The 7,500-nt window shown below is 36.6% G+C and overlaps 1 long non-coding RNA gene across 1 annotated transcript in view; it reads left to right on the top strand.

Annotated features, from left to right (window-relative positions):
• Nucleotides 1-3,462, top strand: part of LOC137997467 (uncharacterized) — a 4,545-nt gene extending 1,083 nt beyond the window's left edge. Inside the window, exons 2-3 of the long non-coding RNA XR_011122487.1 lie at nt 1,352-1,411; nt 3,136-3,462. This is a non-coding gene — a long non-coding RNA (uncharacterized lncRNA). The remainder of the gene's footprint in view (nt 1-1,351; nt 1,412-3,135) is intronic.
• The last annotated feature ends 4,038 nt before the right edge of the window (nt 3,463-7,500 follow it).

Below are 7,500 nucleotides of genomic sequence, written 5' to 3'. Positions count from 1 at the left end.
GGGTGTTATTAATCTACCTATTACATGTACCTCCCACACTGAAGGCCCCCTTGCCCCTCTTCCCCCCCCCCCCCCCCTCCCTTTATCAATGTTGCTAGCAATACAAAAAATGCTGAAAACTTAAACAGTCGACATTGAAAGGGGGGATGGAGGGGGATGTGGGAAAGGGTGGAATTGTAGATATGGCGGGTATTGGTAGCAAGAAAAGCTGTTTTTTAAATGGAGTGTTGCACCAATTTGGCAACCTGTTGTAGCTCAAGCCGCAGTTTATCCTGGCCCTAGGGGTTTTGGGTTGTGCTTTTCTTGGCCGCGGCTTACCTTGGACATGAAAGTGTTTGTATAAATGTACTCAAGCGTTTTCGGCAGCTTGCTCAAGCCTTGAACAGGTCATGCGCTTGTTTTGTTATTATAGCCCAGACTTTCTTTTTGCTTCTATCCATTCACCTGCAAAAAACGGGAAGTGCGAGCAGTGAAACATGCAAAGAAAAAGATTGCACCAGTTGGCTGCAAACTTAGCTGGGCACCATTTATATGAGCATGCATTTCGCGTCCTATGTGTACCGCAGTGGTATAAATGGCCGAGTTGATGTTTCAAGGAGCATGCATTTTGTGTGTTATGTAAGCCGCACTCGTATAAATGGCCCAGTTCCTGTTTTATGTAATCCATGTAAGCCGCAGATTATTTTTTTCATATGCCGGTTAGCCCTATTGTCAAAAATATTTGGTTTAGTTTTCAAATATTACTTTTCATTCCTCAAGGGAACATTAGAACTCACAAATGACCAGCTCCCAACGTCAGTGGCTTCATAGCTCAGTTGGTTAGAGCGTCGCACCGATATTGCGAGGTCACTGGTTCAAACACCATTGAAGTCCTGAGTTTTTCAGTCTTCTCTACGCAATTGCAAAAATTGCGTTCATAACTGCGAGGATCATAGCTTCACTTTGTTTCATATCCGCAGTTCATATATGATCCATTTCATATATCATTTCATCATTTAGGGAAAAGAGTTGCCAACTTCTCTGAGTGAGGTAGAGAACGCTTTGCATCAGCTGTTGGTGCTTATAAAATCAGGGAATCTTGTGGTATTATTAGTATATTAGGCTAGTGATGTCTCTACACAGTACAACGTATCTCCGGGAACTCTTGTAATACGCAAGGGAAAATTCATGATACGATAGTGCATCTCGGAAATATGCAAATGAGTTTCATACATTACTCTTTGATCTTCATGTTAACCCATATGAACTGTTTACAGTAAAAACTCCTATCTAAAAAAGCGGGAGATTATAAAACTTGTGTGATCAATAAATTATTTAATTTTTTTGTTAAGCCTTTTGTTTCCTACTTTAGTGGAATACGGCATCACAACCTCCGTGAAGTTAATACAGACACTGGATGTTATGGACACTGGTAAGCAAGATTATTGTTTCTTGTTACCCATGTTTTTATAATGTAACGAATGAAAACGCATACAAGTAGACTACTTTTGAATGAAGAAGAAGATTAGGACTGAAGGAATGTAATCCTCAGAGGATTTGGTGTTATTGTGGAGCAGTGGCCATTAATCAGACAGTGGTACCACAAAGCACCTTCCTGTGGGCCTGTGTTAGGGCTACCTACAATTTACCAGGGATAAAATGAGCTTGCCGAAGAGTTTACAAATGCTATTGCAAACAGGGAAGCATGGTCCTTTACCATGGTTTAAGGTTTTCATTTCAAACTTTCAATTATCTCAGGAGGACATGCCATGTTTATTCTTCAGTTCTTGTTTGGGATGAGAAACTACTCTAATCATTCTTGTTAATATTTTTCAATACCCAAAAGTAACAAATTTTTAAAATGTCTAGAAGTTGAAAATTAACTGCCACATTGACCAAGGAAGAGTTGTTGTTAGAACATAGCTTGTTTTCTTCATTGTAGGAAATTCCATTACCTTACACACATACCCTATTTTTCCGGTGTAGGGATATTAGATCTCAAAATGTGTGTATGAGCCTTTATCACTAGCAGCAAGCAATTCCGCCTATTCCTTATTAAATACTTTTTGAGGTTTTCCATTTCGGTGCCTTGTTCGCACTTGAAAAAGGACACAATCTTTTGTGTTTCTTTTTTGAAAACATGTTCCACAACGTTAACAAACAAATCAAGTACACGTGACAGACTAATTGCGTGATGCAAAGCAAACATGCTGGGCTTCTATCACATGACTTTTAATGGCAGTTTAATTGATAATGACAACTTGTTGACAGCTTCTCATTAGAGATAGTTTATTCATAGACAGGGATGTAGCTAAAATTTTGTAAAGACCATAACGTACACTTAACAGGCAGAAGGCCCAGTTGGACACCCCTCTGGCATGTCCCCTCTAGCGGGGTCTTGGGCATGCTTCCCCTAAAAATTCTGAAATTTAGAATCAATTTTCGTCCTTTTTCTTGCCAGCATTTCAGCTTATACGACGCAGTCAAAAAATACGATCTGCCAGTTTACAGTATTTGACGCACACAAAGTAGAAAGACCGCTGTCCAATGAGCTTTTTACCAAACACTCGTTTTACGTACATCGTACCCTTGTAATAAATCAACCATTGGGACTCATTTATACAGCCAGTCTCCGTCAGTACAGTTTGATTGTGTAGTACATTTCTTTTTCACAAACTTAAAATAGATGACGAGTCCCAAAAACTCAAATTACTTGATCACCCGGAAATTTATGCAGAATAGCCAGTGATTTTTCCCGGCTGCCAGCTTCTATCTACATCCCTGATAAAATCGTTTTTCCTTTATAACTTTGTCTAGAAGAAACCTGTTTTTGTGGAACGTTTTGCAATTAAAAGAACTCAATGAGCTGTACCTGAATTTTTCAGGCTTCTCTACACAATTGCTAAAATTGTGTCCATAACTGCCAGGATCATAGCTTTACTTGATTTCATATCCGCAGCTCAGTATATGATTCATTTCATGTATCATTTCATTCATTAAAAATAAATGACCTCTTTGATCGCAGGATTAGTGTGAAAATTTCAGTCACATTGGTGACCCTGGACTTGTAATATTAATGGTAATCTCAAAAATAATAATGGCAATTGCACTCATCTGTGTATTTATTCACTAATAAATATTGCATTTTTCTTGTAGACCAGGCCATCGAAATGCTTTGTAGGAATGCAAATAGAAATGATGAAGTCCTGAAGATTGTGGTACAATACTTTCGTCAACAGTATCCTCAATTTCCAGAATCAATGTGTCGTAATTTGTTCGAGAGTTGTACCCGAAATGATCGTGTTAATATTGCCCAGATATTCTTCTCAAAGAATGACAGTCCTAATGGTAAAGTACCTACTTTTTCAAAAGTCAGTTTTTATACGTACATGTGCATGTAATTCTGTTCTCAATCAGTCTCCCATGTGAGTTCAGTCAGTCAGTCAGTTAATTTTTTTTTTTTTTTTTTTTTTGGGGGGGGGGGGGGGGGGTAAGTGGGGTGCTCGAACTCGGAGGCAATCCCCAGGTGGAAATCTTATTAAGATCTTAGTAAGATTCTTAATAAGATTCTTACTAAGATCTTATCTTACTTCTTATTTAAGATTCTGACCAGATTCTTACAAGATTCTTACAAGATCTTACCAAGATCTTACCAAGGTCTTACCAGATCTTACCAAGATCTTACCAAGATCTTACTAAGATTCTTATAAGATCTTACAGGATCTTACCAAGTTTCTTGTAAGATGTTACAAGATCTTACAGGATCTTACCAAGATTTTTGTAAGATCTTACAAGAACTTACCAAGGTTCTCACAGGATCTTAATCATATGAGATCTTACCAAGATCTTACAAGATCTTATCAAGATATTTCTCATTTCTGCTAAAAAACATTACCAAAATAGAAAGAGTAGAAAAAACTTTAGAACAACATTTTATTAAAACAGAAATCCTATTTTTATTACAAAGCAATGAACTATTTATACAACATTGAACTGAAAACAAGGACACTACTACATTGTTCCGGAGTAAAATTAAAGCGTGATGCACCCCTTGGCAACATAATAATGGTACCAACATAATAATTGGCAACATAAGAATTTTTGAAAAAAATTACCACTTATTTTACTAAAAAATATGAAGGTAAGATAAAATAAAATAAAATTCAAAAAAGCTGCAAGATATTGTTACCCCTGTAGAACCAGACACTACATGTACGTGTAATCTAGTATGTAAATCCTATGAAACAACCATATGTAAATGGTATGTTATGATACACACATATTTGATATAGAGGCCTTATTCAAAAATAGAAGTACTAGTGCACACATGGAACACATATCCTGCTCCTGTAAAATAATATTCCAGCAAATCAGAAATGTGCTGGAAACTACAAAAAATCCATTGTAGTCAAGCTATTAAAAGTTATTACCATAGCTCACAGACAAAAAAAAACAGACTACAGATTTCAAAGCAGTTACATTTTCTTATTGCATGAACCTAGACATTTAACTCATTTAAAACAAAAAAAAGCGTTAAAACATTTCAGATAAACCACAGAACTATAACAAGTCTGCAAGGAGAGATCCCCAAATACATCAAACCATAACTGGTTGAGGAGGCAGAATTGGCGGCTAAGCATTTTTGTCTGCTGTAAAGGACTTTTCCCTGCTGTCCCATCAGATAATTTTTTTCAGAAGTGTCTCTTTATACTCTTTCATGGGAACTAAAAAAAATACAGTACATATACTTCAATCACTGATCATTACAATTAAAGTGTGAAGAGTAGACTCATAAATTTGGATCTCTACTTACAAACGTGTATAATAGCTTTCTCAGGCATTTTCTGCATTGATTACAATAGTTAAAGTGACATAAATTAGCATTTTTACGAGAAGGAATCAGTTGTCAATCGTATACATGTATAAACTTGCCGTATGAGAACTTTTTTTCCAAATCATTTGCTTCACCATTTGCTCTAACTTCATTATTGTTTACCAATTTTTACAGGGCTATAGTATTTAAGCCAAATTGAGTCAGCTTGCTTCACGATTCGAAGGTGTGAAAATGTGAATTCTTCATGCATGAAAGTCGTTCCTCATTTTGAAGACAATAAGCCATCAAATCAAATGTTATTCGCTTAAAGTTACTTGAGTTGTTGTAAGCATTTCCTTGCCTGGATCAGCATTTAAAGAGTAAAACTAACAAAAAAGTCTTCACCACAAAAGCGTGTCGGATCACGAACTGGTTACCGCTGACTGCTGACCAAAACGATCAAAGGCTCCTTAGAGCAACCTCATGGTATGAATTTTTGGCGCCCTTGACTTAAGTGTAACCTGAAGATGCGAAAGTCAGACATGATCTGCAGCAGCACTGCAAACATGATCATCAAGAATGAGGATGGTGAAAATGCTGGACGTTATTATTGTCCTCATTAAGCGCTGCAAGACCTCTTTCAGAAAATATCCAGTGCAGATGGTTACACAATTGACAAGGATGTATCAAAGCTGTCAGCTGATGTTATGGAGGACACTCTTCTCAATGTACCCAAGTTAACATTTGATGTGCTCAGTGACGAGAAATTAATCAAGTCTATTGAACTTTGCAATTAGTTTTTTTTTGGTTAAAATATGGGACTAACATTTATCAAAGAGTAGATGATGTTATGGATGACACTGTTCTCAATGTACTGAAGTTAGCATTTTTAGAGACATGTGAAATAATATTTTTATTGATTTTTGTAAAAAGAGGCTGTTATTGTTGAAGTTTCTTTGACACTGTTATATTTTTGTTGAAAAAAAAATTCTTTACTCTGTCATTCTATGGTACATGTACATTCATATTCCAAGGCCCAATGATGGAAGATGCATTGCAGATCCAAAATTGTAGGAGTTGGCAGAGGGGGTAATGGGCACATAGCATAGGAAATGCAATTTTTTCCCATGGTAAAATCATTAAACATATTACATTGAACTACACAGTGTTGTTGTTTTGAAGGGAAATTTTTCCATAAATGTAATTGTTGTTCCGAAATTACTGTATAATTATTGTGATCTACATTTCTGGTACATTACTGGCTTTTTTGGGATATAGCAATTGTAAATCAAAGCATCATGTTGGTAATTACGATTAATGACAGAATTTTAAAATCTTTCCAGTTGGACAAATTCTTGGGCAAGTAAGTAATTCATAGATTTGGTAAAATCACCAGCTAATTTGTTATAGTGAAAAGACTGTATGTGGAGCTTTTAAGTGAAATTTGATAATCAATGAGGGATTACAGAGCAGAACAGTGATGTAAGATCTTGATTTCAAACAAGAAAATGTTATAATCCACAACAAAGGTTATGAGTTGCATAAAACTGAAGTTGGAGATCAATAAAATATTTTACTTCCCTATAGTTCTTGCATTTAAAGTGTTATAAATTAATACATTTTTTCACAGTCTGTTATCATGTCAGGGTGTCTATACAGAGTAGAAAGCAAGCAAACAAAAAGTCCAGATGGTATTGCTAGTTAACAGTGCTTTATTGGAAGGTTGTTATATAAATTAATCTGGTAGAATATTTCATCACTATCATCATTTTTCACTCAAAAATGCATCAAGTGTGATGACAGCAACAAGAAGAAATTCTATACAATGTTTGTCAACATGTGTAACATGCAGGAAAGAAAACTTGACAGTCAAACATTGGAATAGATGTACCAGTACATCATTTCAATTGCTATCCTTTGACCTTGATAGAGAAGTAGTAAGTTTACTTTACACATTTACATGTAGCTACTACTATATCATGTGGTATGTACATTATACACTCACTTTTGTGTGTTTTCACCTCTATAATGCTATTGAGGTTACACAAAATGCCATGTGATAGGAGGAGGAAGGCTTCCCTTTTGTCCCAGATGATAAACCCATCATTTCAAAATATTGCTTTCTTCCTGTGGCCAGTCGATTCGTCGTCGTCCAAGGATGTCCTCCTGGCTGGGCTCTTCACGTCACGGTTTACCAAAATTAACTCTAAACCTCCATCCAACAACCACTTTGTTCCTAAAAGTCTCGAGAGGCCCCATAGTCCGTGATTTGCATTCAAAAAACAGCACATTTCGAAGTTTTCGTGGTCGTGGGTGTTTGGGTCTTCACGCACGAATCGTTCATGTTATCGTCACTTTTAGGACTCAGACGCCCATTTCTCTGCAGTCGAGTATTCTGTAGCATATTTCCTTTCCATTTTTGGCTCCACAAAAGGTATGTTTTGATCAGGTTTGGAATCAAAAAACCATCATGCTTCAAGGGACAGGACGCCATTTTGAATCAGTCCGAGTTGTTCGGCATATTCCCGCCTTTGTACCACCCCCCAAATGTACGCACACCGTGACTTTGAACAAGTAAACTTGTCGGGGAGGGGGAGAAACATTTGTTTAATCCAGGTTAATGCATAAATTAATGTCTAACAAAGTGAGTGAGTGAGTGATTTTTAATTGAATCTAAACCCCATAGCATGACTTACGTCATACCATGA

The sequence above is a fragment of the Montipora foliosa genome, chromosome 3 (genome assembly GCF_036669935.1).
Source record: "Montipora foliosa isolate CH-2021 chromosome 3, ASM3666993v2, whole genome shotgun sequence".
Classification (NCBI taxonomy): domain Eukaryota; kingdom Metazoa; phylum Cnidaria; class Anthozoa; order Scleractinia; family Acroporidae; genus Montipora; species Montipora foliosa.
This window is presented reverse-complemented; position numbering and strand designations above follow the sequence as displayed.